Source organism: Nipponia nippon, unplaced genomic scaffold (genome assembly GCF_047370975.1).
Source record: "Nipponia nippon isolate SJK-2023a ecotype South Korea unplaced genomic scaffold, ASM4737097v1 scaffold_9, whole genome shotgun sequence".
Classification (NCBI taxonomy): Eukaryota; Metazoa; Chordata; class Aves; order Pelecaniformes; family Threskiornithidae; genus Nipponia; species Nipponia nippon.
The window spans coordinates 49695465-49710700 of record NW_028262413.1 but is presented as its reverse complement, the minus strand read 5'-3'; the positions used below and the strand labels follow the sequence as shown (position 1 = coordinate 49710700).

The 15236-nt window shown below is 55.5% G+C and overlaps 1 long non-coding RNA gene across 1 annotated transcript; it reads right to left on the bottom strand.

Moving 5' to 3' along the window:
- Positions 1 to 9925: 9925 nt before the first annotated feature.
- Positions 9926 to 12067, bottom strand: LOC148050354 (uncharacterized). Its single transcript, XR_015701179.1, has 5 exons — positions 12009 to 12067; positions 11077 to 11112; positions 10914 to 10949; positions 10549 to 10617; positions 9926 to 10067 (listed from the first exon to the last, which is right to left on the bottom strand). It is a non-coding gene; the product is annotated as an uncharacterized LOC148050354 (long non-coding RNA).
- Positions 12068 to 15236: the final 3169 nt, after the last annotated feature.

Below are 15236 nucleotides of genomic sequence, written 5' to 3'. Positions count from 1 at the left end.
CCCAGGGACGTTGGGGTGCCCCAAATGACATCATCACCCCCCAGGCCCCTCCAACACTTTTTCATCACCCCCCCAAAAAAGGCACAAAACAAGGAAAACAGCCCCGACCGGCAGCTCGCTACTTTAATAATGCCGTTTACATATGTAGGCGCCCCCCCGAAAAGGGGAGCTCCGCCAGAGAAATAAAATGGGGGCAGCCCCCCCAAACGGTTGCAGCCCCCCCCAGCCCCTGTCCCGCAAGCCGGCGGCTGCCCCACGCCGCGGGGGGAGCCTGCCAGGGGATGGTGACGCACGTCTCGCTCAGGCTCTGCTCTGCCGTGCTCCCCCTCCATTCCCGCGCTGGCTTGGACTTATCCAAGGGCTGCAGTCCCTTAGGGGTTTACCCACTTCAAGTGGAGCCTTATCTACGAGCCAGTCTCTCCAGGAGTATACCTGCTGCGGCACAGACTTCTCCACAGTCACTTAGAGGTGCACCTGTTCCAGTGTGGCCTTCTCCACGGGCCACAATGCCTTCCGAGATATACTGGCTCCAGCATGGCCTTACCCACAGCCACGTTCTCTTCAGAAGTAAACCTACTCCAACATGGCCTTACCCATGCCCACACGCCTTGAGGTGCTCCAGCATGAGCTCATGCACAGCCACCAATGCTTCAAGGTGTACCTGCTGCAGCGCGGACTCATCCACAGCCACCGGTGCTTCGAGGGGTACTTTCTCCAGCGTGTCCTTCTCCTTCAGCCACAATCCTTTCAGAGGTATACCTGCTGCGGCACAGACGTAACCATGGCCACAGACGCTTTGAGACATACCTGCTCTGGCATGGGCTTACCACATCCACGGATGCTTCGGGGTGTCCTGCTCCCGCGTGGACTCATCCACAGGTCGCAGTCCCTCTGACTCAAGGTCAGCTGTCCTGGCCGTGCCCCCTCCCAGCTTCTTGTGCACCTGGCAGAGCATGGGAACCTGAAAAGTCCTTGACCAGTATAAACACTACTCAGCAACAAACAAGACATCACTGTGTTATCAACATTATTCTCATCCTAAATACAAAACACAGCACTATACCAGCTACTAAGAAGAAATTTCACTCTAACCCAGCTGAAATGAGTACAAGTCCTTGCACTGCTGCTGCACATCTTGCTGGCTCGGTCGATAAAGCTGGAAGCGAAGCGTAACGCTTTCGAGGGTAAAAGGAAAACCAGAGGACAAATCGCAGCAATTCGCTTCCTACTAAAAAAGCTGTGCGTGTGCTTACAGACATCCAATAAAAATACTTCTACTGGAGAAGGGCTGGATTTTCCTTTTGCGTTAATTTAACTTGCACAGCTGTGAATCGATACCAGCAGATTATCTGTCTCCAAGATACGCAGTTATCATTTGACCAGGGTTTTTTTGCGCCTTACGTCATTAGGAGCGACATCTGGCCAGCCGCGCTGCCCGAGAGAGATGCTACTGAACTGCCAGGGAAACGCACCCTTGAAAGCCAGACAGAAAGAAAAGTACTTCAGAGCACTCTGTCAAACGAGCGGGGGGGGAAAAAAACCCATAACGTTCAGTTGCGTCTCCTGGTCAACGTTTACAACAAATACCTAACGGCTCAAATACACCTAAGCAATTGTACGCCACAGCTAGTTGGCAGTTAAAGTTGAAACAACGCCACAGCTAGTTGGCAGTTGCAGGTGAAACAATGCAAGGCAGTTTGTATAGACAATTTTAACTTTTTTTTTTTTCCTAAAGTGACATCTAGGGTAGAAAAATCAGTGAGAGAAGAGATCCCTCATACGGTTTTACTTTGCGGGCGGAATCCAATCCCCGGGGCTGCAATGCCTAAGGCTACCAAAAAGGACCGGCAGATTTGCTAACGCAAATCTGGCTGCACCGAAGCACGCAGAGGAACGCGTGTTGATGACATCTCGGCTGTTGCAACTGAGAACCAGCGATGCCATCGACTTCCGGAAGACGTGCTGTGCTCGGGTCTTTGGAAGCAAACGGACTTTTCTTTCTTTTTTTTCTTTTTTTTTTTTTTCTTTTTTTTTTTTTAAGAGAGCGGAAAGTCTCGCTGCTGCTGACTTCTACTGCCAAGCGCATCATCTCTGAAGATCCCCACTCTGATGGGGAGTTCATAAAACACAACTTCTTTGAATGAGAAAGACTTCCATTCTGGAAAATCTCTTTCCAACTGAAGTAAGAAACCACACGCTGTAGGTTAAGGAAAAAGGACGCTGCCGAAGCAGTAACTCACCGAAACCACGTCAGGACTCGCTGTCGCTACTTACAAGGCTGGCAATGCTTCTCGGGAAAGCGACGCCGATTCCTCCTCTTTTGTCCACGTCTCTCCTTGGACCTGGATCGCTTTTAGTACGGACGCTAGTATCTCAGTAAGCTTTTCAAGTACTACTCTAAGATATTTTCAAAACTTATTGACTGAAAAAGCACACGGCTTTTATGACAAAAACAAAGCCTGTTTCTTCTGAATGTCTGAACTCTTACAAACGGCGTCTTTCCTCTTTTAGGACGCAACTATTTTCCCGATATCATTTCCTAGTAAGCGCACAGAAACAGAAGATTGCGCTTTCAGGAAGGCAAAATAAACGGAGGGAAGTCGGCTTTGCACAGGCAGAACACGCTCCAGCGCAGACCTTCTTTTCCTTTTAGGATCTGCGTTAAAATAGTTCCTAGAAAAACTACAGAAGGAAGGAGAGCTGGCGCATTCTTGACGTTAACTTTGAAGTCCATGCTACAAGCGCCTTAGGAAAAACGCGGACACGCATCGCGGACGCACCTTGTACTCGCAGACCGCTACGCTGCCTTTCCGTCCGTCTTGCGCTTTCACGGCAGAAGAAAGGGCGACCACGGTGAAACGGCGGCAGCTGACACTCTGCTGAGAGAGGAAAAAAACCTGTAGCATAAAGCTGGGTAGGAGTCCCAAGCTGCCCGGTTTTGTGAAGTTTTGCAAACTACAACTACAAGACTACAACCAAGTGAAGGAAGAAGTATTGTGCATCCTCTTTGTGCTAAAGGAGCAGCAGGCGCCCGAGCATTCACACACCATGCGGGGAGTCGCACGCACACCACCCGAGACTTGAACTGCTCGGAGCGGAGTCCCTTCGCAGCGGGCAGCTCCACTGAGCTCACCAGTGCCCCTTTTCGAGTCCTCGCTCACACACACACACGTTCACCCTCAGGCGCTTTCTCTCCCCTCATGCTCGACCCCCTGTTCTCCCCAAAGCAGAGTCTCCAACACGATGTACGCCAGGCGAATTTGTTGAGTCGTACAGCGGTGAAGAGCAGCTCAAGCTGGGTGCCTCTGGAGAGGGACCCCAAACAAAGAAAGCCCTGGGCAATTATACCCTCGCAGTTTAAGTTCCCCTCCCCTTGGTCGACGGTTCAGTCCAACAGCAATATTTGGGTCTGGGCTCTTCTTGTTCCTTATTGGATCCTTTCCCGGTCTCCAGGCAGGACGTTCCTTTTCTTATCTTGAACAGCTGCAGCTTTTGCCGATGGTTGCGGCTACCTTATCTTCCTGGTTTGCACCAGTTTCAGGCCCTTCCTTCACGTAGCGAGGCAGGAGCTCAGCATACGGTCTGTGGATCCAGGTGAAAGCTCAGGGCGTGCAGTCTGAGGCTGCAGCAGGCCTTGCTCCTCGCGCTAGCTATTGGATTCTATTTGAGCTACAGTGACTTCTGCAACATTTGGTACAGTTGTTGACACAGGCCACAAGAGCTTTTCCACTTTTTTTAGATGACCATGTCTTTTTTTGACTCATTGGCAGCTTTAGTTTCACTAAAACCACTTTCATAGATACACATAGGTGACACACAGATACCTATGTACACTTTCTCAAGCCTACGTATAGCCAAGACTTGCTCGCCCTGCACGTCCCAAGTTGAATATTTTTGTTGAAGAGTACAGCAACCCATCTGTCCTTGTGAACTGCCTCCTTGCAAAAAAAGGAATGATTTTTCCCAGGCTGTTTCTCCAAGCAGTCGAGATCTTTTAAAACCGCAGTTGTGCCACCAAACCTGCTTACGGTCCCTCCCAGCTTTTGGCTGTCCTTACGTTGAACAGGCACACACTCTATTCCATCTTCCGACAGCACAAATACCGCACGCTCTTGGGCCCGGAGCACAACCCTACGGACATCCACACGCACCTTGCTGTTTTGATGAAGAGCCACCGAGCCTCCCTGCGAGCACGGCTGCGCACGCAAGATCAGTCTCACCTACGCCGATTTCAGTCAAAGCAGCTTTCAGTACACCCGAAACCCTGTCTTGACACTTTGCCACAGTAGAAGCGATCCGTAACTGGAACTCCACAGAAACGTAGTAACACAAGTTGCAAACCCACAGCAGCAACAGCTTCTGTTTGTAGACCAGGAACAAGGGAGAAAAAGAAAACAGCTTCATCGCGCGCACAGGAAAGTAGCAGAGAGAGAAAAGGGTCAGCGTTCGTAGCCCTTACAGAAAACAGACATTCTCCTTCCATTCCTAAACCCACCCGTTAGGCCTAAATATAGCAGCACTACCGTGCGATATAGAGAGTCGGGAACAGCCCTGCATTTACATATATTTAACAACATAACAACAGCCGGACATTTACATAGCAGGACGCAAACAGAGGGATGTGTTTTGCCACACACAACCCTGAATTCCCCGAAAGTTTACATTCACCAAAAATAGCCATTTGGAACATATTGCCAAACAACATTCGGCAATAAAACTCGGAGGCGTTTGACACACGCCCATTTTTTGGTAACTTGCTATTTGCTTCCTGTTATCGTTGTTCTTCCTTCAGAACCTCTACTTGGAGCCAACTTCTTTGCTACCGGTTCAAGCGTTTCCCTTCCTGGTATTACTAGCACACGGGCCCAGGCAAGTCCCTGAACTGCTCTTCCGAACTTCTCCAAACGACAATTACAGCCACGAAAGAGGACTTCAAGGGAGGAAAAGGAGAGGCCGGGCAGCAAAAGAGCTCTGCAGGCTGCCACCAGTCAACGTTCCACTCTTTCTTTTCTTTTAAATCCACCCCCCCAAAACTCATCCCCCTCCCTCCCCCAAAAAAATCCCACAAAATACAAACAAAAAACCCCACGACCTTGTGTGTTTTTTTTCTTTGGGAGCTCATCCCTGTCTCAGCATATTGTCTCATCAGAGCATGAAGTGCAGATGATCTGTTTCATTCCTTACGTTTCCACTGGCACCTAGGTGCTCCAAAATGAACTCTACTGACACCGCATGTTACTAACAATTTAGTTCTGCGTATCAAAACAACAGGCTATTTCCAGCTCGCCCATCAAAGTAGCACGACCGACCAGAAGAGAAACACCGGACCCTAAAGAAGGGAACAGGCAGCTCTTCATTTCTCCTAGAGGAAAGTCTGTTCTTTTGCCCGGAAGGCAAACAGCCGAAACTGCCAAGGGAGCACTGCAGGAACGCGGCGCGCTCTCTCAGCTGCAATTTGTCATCGGCTTTTCTGCACGGGCAGCGGCTTTGCCTTTCCTCTGGCTTTGATGTGGCGCCCCTGGAGCGTCCTTGACCCGGCAAGGGTTTCTCCCCGCTCCCGCAGCCCCAGACACGCGATTACCTGAGCGCCGAGCGGAATCACCCACGCGGGATTTTCTTCCCGGGACGCAGAAGGTGACGCTGGGAAAGGAGGAGGCAAAAAACAAAGCGGTTTGTCACACCCAGCCAACGGGAAAACACAGGGGAGGATTCTGCCAGAGGGGCCGTGCACCTTGGCAGCTCCGGCCAGCCGCTTTCTCCCCCCTTTGCCAGGTACCGGGGAGACACCGCCGCCTTGTGCTGCCACTTTGCCTGTGGCCCCTCGCAGCGGGACTGTCCCAGGACAGCCGGGGGACCCGCACCTCACCTCTGCCCTCAGGAACGGTACCGGGAGAGACCCTCCACGCAGAGAGAGGTGCGTGGCATGGATTTAGTTCCCGAGGGAAGATGTTGGGCTCCCCACTGGCAGAAGGACGACTCACCTCCCTGCTGCTCGAAGCTGCTTGCTGGGGACAGCCCTGCTGTGCCAGGAGTGGAGTCCAGCTGACAGATGCTCCAGCAAACAGACCCTCCAGCTAATTGCAGCTCCTGCTCATTCTACCTGTAGGTAACTTTGCCTCTGGCTAATGCATGCTCCAGACAGTGGACACCCTGTCCCTCTCCACAGCTCCTGCTTGCTACAGCTAATTGAAGCCCCAGCTCTGCGCTGAAGCTCCGGTTGATTTCAGCTCCGTCTCCTTACAAGCTCCAGCTATTTGCAACAGTCTGGGCTTTTGTCAAGGTCATAAATCAATCGCTGTCAAAACTTGAGAATTAGGATTAAACATCATAATTGTACACTGTATAAATACCAATTCGTTATTATTAATTAGTTAATAACTATTCTAAGCAGCGTACAAAGAAAAACTGGACTCAAAGAGGGTGCGCGGAGTCTGAAAAGCACCCTTCCCCCCAGAGACCACCTCAGGCCTTGCGTTCGGCCTGGTGCATGCTGGCCTCCCAAACTCGGGGGTCGACACGACCAGACCCCCACCTCCGGGGAGGGACCACGCACCCTGCCCACCCTCTGCAGCCCCCAACACCCTCCCACCCCCAAGCCAAACTGGCTTCTGCTTTTGGCCCCCAAACCAGGTCACTTAGTGCCCCTTTCTGAGCCCAAAAACCCAGCTGCTGAGCCTGTTCTCAAGTCCCAAAAACGCAGCACGTGACCTCTGTTCCTGAGCCCAAAACCACACAACTTAGTCCCCTCTGTCAGGTCCTGAAAACACGCAACTCAATCTGTTCCTGAGCCCCCAAATCAGCCCCACGACCCTGTTATCAAGCCCCAGGACCAGAAGACCTGGTCTCCCTGCTCAGGCCCCGAACCAGCTCACCCCCTCCCCCATGGCAGTGCCCGTGTGTGCTGCTGGGGGGGGGCGCACAGCCACCCCTCAGCCCTGCACCCCCGGGGCCTCACACACGGTTTTGGGGAGTGCTTGGGACCGCGGAGGGCCCGGCCCCACGCCTCTGCGGGGCAGCGCCAGCACAGCCCGGGCGTCGCTTTATTACTGCTATTTCAGGCTTCATTTCTCCAGCATCACCAGCACCCCCGGCCCACACCCCAAACGCCCCCAGGCCGAAGCACCCCCGCGGGCAGCCGGGCCGAGCCCGCCTCCAGGAACCCCCGGCGCCACAGGGGCCCCCGGGCCGCCGCTGCCCCATCCGCGCCGGGGCTGCCCGGCCCCAACAAGGAGCAGCTGAGTGCCGATGGGGCCGCCCCTGCTCCCCGCGGCCGCACACGGGCTCGGCCCCAAGCCCCCCGACGAACCCCAGGACAGGGCTCCGGCCCACCGACCCCAGGGGAACGGGGCCCAGACCCGCCCAGGGAAGCTCCGGCCGGGGGAGCCCGCACCCAAGACCCGCTGCGCCCCCAGCCCCTGACCCGGCCCGGCGCGGCTCCAGCTGCCCCGCGGCCCGGCGCGGAACGAAGCCCAGTGACCGGCCCGGCTGCCGCCGCCGCCGCCGCTCTTCTCCCGCCCCGCTGGCCCCGCCCCTGTTCAAGCCCGCCCGGGCCGGGGCAGCGGCGCTCTCACCCGCTCCGCGGCTCCGCGCCCGTCCTTTCTCCTGCTGGGCGTCCCGGGGCCGTTCTGGTCCCCCTTCGCTCTGGCGTCTGGAGCCGAGCTGGTCCCGCTCCTCCGGGCTACCGGCGGTGCCCGCTCTGCTGCTCTGTGCCGGGCCCTGCCCGCCGGGACCGAGTGCTCTTCTCTGCCCGGCCGCGAGAACCCGTCCTGGGGCTTCCTCGCTGCGTCCGGCCCCGTCCCGTCCCGTCCTGAAGCGGGGAGAGCTGGGTGCGAGCGTGGAGCCCCGGGGCAGGGGCTGCCCCAGTCCCGCCGACGGTCCGTCCCGCTGCCGCCTCCCTTCTCGCAGCAGCTGGCACCAGACCCAAGGGCTGTGACCCGTGGCCCCGCTCCAGCCGTGGCACAGAGCCCCTCACTCGCCACGCTCACCCCAGTCCCCCCAGTAGCTGTTTTTAGGGATACGCAGAGTTCCCACCCAGTGGTTGGAAGTTAAAGACTCCCACTCGCTCCAAGTAGCTGCACTGGGACCCCGCTCACTCCAGTAGCTGATACCCCAGGCCAGGGGTGCCCACACCCCCAGTCTGACCCCAGTACCTGGCACCAGTTTTCACTCTCATACACAGAAGTCTCACCAGCAGCTGGCACTTAGTCTCTGAAGCAAACACACACACACGACAGAGTGAGAATACACAGACCTACTAAAGAAAAGATTTAAGAAGAAGATGGAAGAAGACACAACAGACTGCAGTGATCAGGCACAGGACTCAGCCAGACAAGTGCACTGACTGGCCCCACTTTACATAGGACTGGCCCCTTTTATACCCTTTTCTGTCTACCCCCATCTTTATTTGTCCCTCCTCCCCCTTCTCCTGCATGTCCTTCATGGGTTTGCACACCTGTATCAATTCCCGCATCACCCCCAGTCCAGTGTCCCCCTGGTTCACAATCTTGCAGAGCTCAGGATGATCTTCCTGGAAGTGGCACCTGTGGTTTCTTGACGGCCCATCAATTACTGTGAGCAGTAAGGTTTGTTTCTTGTCATTGCCTCCATGTTTGCTCTGTCAGGTCAGTGTCTTGGTGTATTTTGGTTTCTGGCTTCCCCTTTTTCTGCTAGTTTCCCCGTTGGCAGCTCCTGCCCTGACCCCACAGCCCAGGGACAAGCCACAGGATGGTGGTGCCCATCAGCCCTGCTTGCATTCCACTGCCCTGGGGACTCTCAGGTGTCCCCCCCCCCCCGGTCCCCTGGGAAATATTCCCCTGCAGTCAACCCCACTGAAGACATGAAATCATAGAATCATTGAGGTTAGAAAAGACCCTTAAGATCATGAAATGCAGTGGGGTGAGGGAAAAAGTGCTAATGTAAATGTCGGTGGTAATTCAGTGCATGCCTGGAGAGACGAAACCCTAGCCAAGAGATAATGAACAAAAAGTCCCGCAAAGCCAGGCCACACATGTTGGGGGACGGAGGGAGGTCTGTCCAGAGTCTGGTGCCCATGACCTGCCTTCCTGACCTGTGATGGGGGTTGCCCTAGAGAAGGTAATATGTACCTGGAGGTATTTAAAAGATGGGTAGATGTGGTGCTTGAGGACATGGTTTAGTGGTGGACTTGGCAGTGATAGGTTAACGGTTGGACTCGATGATCTTAAGGGTTTTTCGAACCTTAACGATTCTGTGATTCTAAGGGTGTGGGCTGGGGGTCCAGGAAGGCACATGGGCCCAGCGTGGGGCTCTGAAATCTCCTGTGAACCCAGGAGTGCTGAGTCCGTGGGCAGGGAACCACCGCCCCTCCCAGAGCAGGGCAGAGGACCCGGGGGTCTGGCCTGCCTGTCCGCGCTCCTCTCCTGTCCCGACACCCAATTGTGCTATTTGGGGAGTGGTGCTCACTAGAGCCCCAGTAAGAACCTGTTTCCCGCTGTGCCTCCAAAACACCGGGTGCCCCAAGGGCTCGCGCTGTCTGCTCTTCGCCTGTCCCAGCCTCGTGGGGGGACGCTGCAGTTTGCCCTAATCTGCCCTTATCTGGGGGCACACGGTGGGTGGGAAAGGGATGTCTGCTCTTCGCCTGTCCCAGCCTCATGGGGGGACGCTGCAGTTTGCCCTAATCTGCCCTTATCTGGGGGCACACGGTGGGTGGGAAAGGGATGTCTGCTCTTCGCCTGTCCCAGCCTCATGGGGGGACGCTGCAGTTTGCCCTAATCTGCCCTTATCTGGGGGCACACGGTGGGTGGGAAAGGGATCTCCTTTACAGAGACACCCAGGCACCCGGGCTCCCTCAGCCACTCTGCTCATAGCGGTGGTGGAGCCCGAGAGGACCCAGGCGTCCGGGTGCTGGCAGGGGAGAGGGAACACGGACACGGACACATGCAGAGCGTAGCTTTGCTGAAGGGGTTTATTGATCATGAGAGGGAAATGGCCCAGGGCTCCCAGGGGATCAGGTGGGGTCATCCAGGGATGATCATCTCCTCATGCCGCTGGAGGGAGACATGACAAGGGTGTCACCACCAGTTCCAGTCCTGAAAGACAGAGCCCAAAATGTGACCGCCAGCGTCCGCTGGGACATGAGAGGGCCTTGTCCCCGCTGTCTCTCTCTGCAGAGACCTGGGGAAGAAGGGAATTGGAGCCCTCAATATACCCAGGACAGCACTTGGCTCTCGTGAGATCCATGTGGCACCCAGAGCACCTTGCTCAGTGTGCCATTACCCTGGGATGCCCCTAAATCTCCCAGGGCCCTGCCCAGCCCTCACGGTGATCCTGGGGGTCTGTACGGCACCTGTATGCCTGGCCTGCGTGGTGACCCTCTGGGTCCATAGAGCCCCACTGAGTGCAAGGAAAGGCATGGGGGCAGCTCTGTCCAGCTCACCCTGGGACATGGACCACGGACAGTCCCCTCTGTCTCCCCTTCCCACACCCAAGGTCTGCCCACCCCTCAGGGCTCAGGAATCGCTCGGGGCCCAGGATCCTTTGTGGGGCTGGAGACACCATGATGCTGCTCACCTAGACATCGACAACCGCAGCCATGCGTTTCTGGCGCACAAGCTCCACCTGCCTGGCAGCCACAAGGGGCTGGGGAGAAAGGGAGCGTTAGGGACGCGCTTGGGTGCACTGCAGTGTACTGGGAGGTAGGGGAAAGCAATGGGGTCCTTGGGGAAGGTGCCTCTGGGGAAAAATGGGTACATGAGTTTGTACGGTGGTGCACGGAAAGCAGTGGAGGTCCTGGGGAAGGGGCCCGTCTGGGTGCGTGTCTGTGTACTGGGGCATCCTGGGGTGCGCCTGGGTGTACTGGGGCCCACTGGGATACCCTGGAGTGTCGTGGCCATGGGAGGGGAGGGTCTGGGGCCAGCAGAACTCGGGGTGCCTACCTTAGCCCTCTTCGCTCGCCCGATGCCGATTCCCCCCTGTAGAGAGACCATGAGACCCCACTGGTCACGGGGATGTCCCCAGTCCCAGCAAGGGATGGGAGGACCAAATCGTCCTCCAGTTGCCCAGACTGAATGCCCTCTCCAAATCCACCCCGCTACTTACACCCAAGCAATAACCGCCACTTGCTTCGAAGCGTGCCTAGGGAAAAAGAGCAAAGGGGTGGTCTTGGTGAGGCTGTTAGTGGGGCACAGGTATCCCCAGTCCCCCCAGGCCCACGGCTTCCCCCCGGTCTGAGTGGGAAAATCCCTTCTGCTCCCCCCAGCTCCATTCCTCCAAGTTTCACCTGGGATACCCGTTCATGCGGGGACCAGGAGTGGGGATGGAGAGCGCGATAGCATGGGGAATTCAGGGCCTCCAAAGAGGACAGGGCACTGGGGTGAATTAGCAGCCCCCAGGGGACTGGTCTGGGGGCGTTGAAGGGACAGGACTGCACAGGATGCAAAGTGAGGGGTAAAGGAATTCAAGCGGAGCGGGTACGGGGACTTCCAGCGCGGCGGTTGGTGGGGGCAGAAGGAAGAGGACTGCAAAGGACCAAAACGAGGGGATTGGGAGAGTGTTTGGGAGTGGGGGGTTCAACGAAGGGGATTTAGGGACACTACCACGGTGGACAGGATGAAAGGCAAAGGACTGAGGGGGAAGAGAGAAAGAAAGGCATTGGGAACGATTGAAGAGAGGGCATTTGGAGGCCCTAGATAGGATGCAGAGGAGATCCCGGGGAGGAGATGTCTGAGGGGACCAAAAGGATGGGATGGGGAGGCCAAAAAGGGAGGGATGTGGGGGCACCAAGACAAGAAACCGGTGGGGGACCTCACAGGAGTTTGCGGTGGACCCTCCCCGGGAGCGGACAAGTGCGACCGTTCAGTGAGGAACCCAGGCTCTGGGCATCAGAAGCTTAATTGCAGGGGAAGTGGAGGGAACAGACGGAATTGTGGGAGCGAGAAAGCTGCATTGCCTGGGGCTGGAGGTGCAGGGGAGCTTGGAGGAGCCCCTTGCTTGGGAAAGGGAGAGGCCAAGTCAAGGGGTTTTGTGCTCACCACTAGGATTTAATTTCGCAGGAGAGCTGATGTCCTGCAGCCAAGACCCATCCCCAGCCTTGAGCCCTCCCCGTGGCGCTGGGGACTCACCTGAGCATCCTCCGGGGTGCACAGCAGGATGGTGAAGAGCAAGGCCACGCCGAGCACTGCGACCTTCATCTTCCTCTGCGGTGTGGTGAGTCCTGGGTGAAGCTGGAGAAGGTGAGGGGCAGATTTATCCCTCCCAGAACTCCTCCTTTCCCCCCCGAGAGCACCCAGGGCAAAGCCAGGCTTGGCAGAGACACCAGCCCTGGCAAGAAGCCCAGCCCCATCACAGAGTCACCCCCGCCTCCGGCACTGATCCGGCCACCTTCCCCGGCATCAGTCCAGCTTCCTGCATGGGGCAGCTGCACGTGGAAGGGCCCAGGCATCTGGGGGTGGCGAGGGGGCGGACAGAGCGCCCCTGACAGCCAGACAGCCTACGGTGATGACCCACTGCTCCAGCGTGAAACCATCCTCCAACAGCCCCCCAAAGCCAGATCCCCCCATCTCCCAGTGCCCCTCACCTCCCAGCACTGCCACCTCCCAGTGCCGCTCGCCTCCCAGAGCAGTCTTTCCCTCTGGGACTCCCCCAGGGATGACGCCAGCCTCAAACCAGGCGTCTCTAAGCGGAATTGTCTCTGACCCCTCTCCAGCCCCTTGGCTAAATGGTGGGCTGGGGCTGACCCCTCTTTGTGGGGCACCAGGGACCCCGGGATTAGGGAACACTGGGAGGTGAGAGGACAACTGGGGGCACAGGCAATGGGGACAGCCAGGTGACCGGGATCTTCAGTCGCTGGAGGCAATGGGGAGCACTGGTGAATGTTGGGCGCTGGGAGATGAGGGAGTGCCCCTTCAATGCCCTCGTCCTCGGCTCAGCCAGCGCTGTCCCTGAGCAGGATGCGGCCACTCAGAGGGACACGGTGAAGCGGGCACTTGTCCCCAGGCAGCCACTCAGAGCTAATTGCTTGGAGAAGGTGGAGGGAGACAGCACAGGTAGGATTAGCTACACTTTAGACCAACCTTGTAAAGTCTCTTATCCATCTCTTTGTCAAACCGGCAAACTCGTGACATTTTACTTTTTCAATACACTACTGTTACAAAAACACGAGCACGTCTTTTTAGATACCATTAAACCAGCAGATGGGATCTTCCTGAACAGCACCTTTAATGTTAAGTGCCTATCAAATGCCATCCACCTGATCTGCACTTATCTCAAAGGCAGCCTTGACCTCTCCTAAGTCAATATTCCTCAGTTATGGCAGTGTGTACATTCATCAATTCTTTTCAAAATAACTTCAGAATACAAATAACATCACAGCATATTTAAATATGATAAATAATTCAACACTGTGTAACTTAGCTATCTAATAAATAACGCACAAAGCAGAAGCACTCAAACTTAAAATCTTCCAGGTGACTCTGCTCTTTGGGCAATTTCAAAGCAAATATTCAAGTCAGTTACCTTAAATCTTTTGACAACTGATCCACAACAGATCTATTATTTATAGTTAGTGTCACGTAAGGTATAACCTTATCCATAATCCTTAAAAATGACATATAATGTCAATGAAGAATCTGAACCATTTACAGTTCTTGTAAACCACTTCTTAGTGTATTTTTAGTTCTCTCTTTTCATGTGGATAAAACCAGACAGGCTTTTTTTGAAGCTGTGACAGGAATCTGTATCATCATGGGAACAAAAACAGTGACACCTTGGTTTCACTGAAACTCAGGCAAACCTCCCACTGACTGCAAAACCTAAGCCAGATTTTTACCACCAGCCTTTGATTCCCAGCTTGCATCTCATAAAAATAAACTATCCTCACACCCTCATAGACAGAGGACTAAAATAGAGCGCTAGTTCACTTTCAGACGTGTGACATGGACTGCTGGATGGTTTTGGAAGTGAATGGCGATTGGAAAGCACAGCGTGGTAGCTTGAATTAGCGTGCAACGTAACGAACAGAGGATGAGTTTACAGAGGAGCGTGCCAGCCTTGCGAAGTATTCATGGATCTGCTATCATAATGTTGAGGTCCCATGAACTCTGTACAGGCAATGAGTCCAATGTATTCGATGCTGCTGTTTCTCAGAGCAGCTAGTGGATTTGCAGGCCATTACATGTGCTTGCTTCTGACTATCAGCTACTGAAAGAGACGGGTAAATACGTGCTGCATCTCCTGACTGAGGCCTTACTGGCCCTATCATCTCCCAGTGCTAGCTCACACCACCAAGATGCTGGTCTTCCCGTTATGCAGAAATAATAAATATCTGTCCCATTATCTGTCTCTCCTCATAGTTGTACGCATCTACAGGGGGGCAAAACAGGGGTGCCTGAGCTTGTTGACTGAAAATATGCCCATCTTCATTCTGACTATGTCCCTGCTAACAGAGGCACCAGCTATTCCCTCTGCTGTTTGGGGCACTTTCATCCTTGAAGAGAGCAGTGACGGCAGATCGCGTGAGTGTTGCAACTGGAAAGAATGGGTGCATCGATGCCTGATTGCTGGAAAATGTCTTGCTTGGCTTGTGTGAGCCAGGCCAGCAGCTTCACCCAGCGGCTCTCCCTGCTCAGAGTGGAGAGCTGAACCAGTCATATACAATCCCACATGGCCCCTGCCCTATCATGGTCAGAGGATGCTCCCCGGGGCCGCCAGGATGGTGATGTTTGGGCCAGGGGCACTGTGAACGAAACCACCCTGGAAAGCCAGGGATAGCTGCAGGGCAGGCAGGGGGGAAGAGGGAAAGGGCCGCAGTGCCACTGGGGAGGCAGCTCCGTCACACAGGCTGCTCTAAGCCCTGCTCCTGCAGGACCCCCCTGCCACCAGGCTTTCCCGAAGGAGAACGACACCCCGCGTGTCAGGCTGCTCCCCCGGGACTGCCCCCGCCTCTGGGCTCCAGCCTGTCCCCAGGGGAGCGAGGGAGCCTGGCGTGCAGGGTGCCCCAGGACCTGCTCCTCTCTGGTCCCCCCAGCACTGCCCTCCTCTGTGAGCCCTGCCTGCTCCTGGGGCTGGAGGGAGCCCAGGCGTCCAGGCTGCTTTACCCAGACTCCCCCCAGTCAGGCACTCGCGTGAAGCACCAGTCTTGCCAAACAGGCTTCTTGTGCCATGGGCCCTGGGCAAACACGGCTTATCAGAGATGCTGCAGGGACAAACATCCCTCCTCGTGCCAGGGGAGATCCATCCCCACAATTAGCTCTGAGTGGCTG